The sequence below is a fragment of the Sinocyclocheilus grahami genome, unplaced genomic scaffold, assembly GCF_001515645.1.
Source record: "Sinocyclocheilus grahami isolate Dianchi unplaced genomic scaffold, SAMN03320097.WGS_v1.1 scaffold280.1, whole genome shotgun sequence".
Lineage (NCBI taxonomy): Eukaryota > Metazoa > Chordata > Actinopteri > Cypriniformes > Cyprinidae > Sinocyclocheilus > Sinocyclocheilus grahami.
Window position 1 is genome coordinate 938797 of NW_015505459.1, and position 1016 is coordinate 939812.

The window sequence follows — 1016 nt, forward strand, 5'->3', positions numbered from 1 at the left end:
ATAAATCTATACATAAGATTTCGTAACAGTGCTTTAAAAGTGATTACTCTTGCACTCACAAACATTTCACTTGCACTATGCCATCTAGGTCTTTTTAGTAAAATTCTCATTGCATCATTATAAGCTACTTGCAGCTTCTGTAATCTAGATGTTCTATAGCTGAACCACAGATGAGCAGTATAAAGTGTTGTACAATATGCTTTAAAAAGTGACACCTTCACCTCATCCAAACAGAAACTAAACTTACGTAAAAAGTATATTCGCCTGCATATACATCATACAGCGTTGCCTTTCAATATCCTCATCGTCTGTCATGCGTTCAGTGATGAAATGTCCAAGGTATTTTACTTTAGCACACACAGTGAGACTCCTATTAGACAACTTGAAAACTGAAAATTTTATACGTTTATCCTCCTTAGTTCTGCAAATCATAACCACACTCTTATCAGGATTATATAAAATATCATGTTCAAGACCATAATCAGAACAGTTAAAAGAATCAAGAAGAGTTAAAAGCTCTTGAAGACCAGCACTGCTAGGACTAAACACCACAAGATCATCTGCATACATAATATGATTCGCTAGAATATTCCCAATCATACACCCAGTTTTACAAGCATTCAAACATTCAGATAGATCATCCATGTAAAGATTCAACAGAATTGGGGACAAAATCCCTCCTTGTCTCACGCCATTACTAACCGCAAAAGGGGCAGAGACTTTATTGCCCCATTTACTCGCATCATCTGGTGGGCATACCAATAAGCCAGGATTCTCACAATGTATTCTGGCACCGCTCTTTGTCTCATTTTAAAAAATAACTTCGCATGGTTAACCCGATCAAAAGCTTTAGATGCATCAATGAAGCACATAAAGACTGATGAGTTTGTATCTCTATAGTTGTTTACTATTTCCTTTAATGCGTAGATGCAAAGATCAGTACCATGTTTAGCCTTAAATCCAAACTGATTGTCTGTAGAATTAATAAACACATTTAACCTACACTGTAAAAAAAA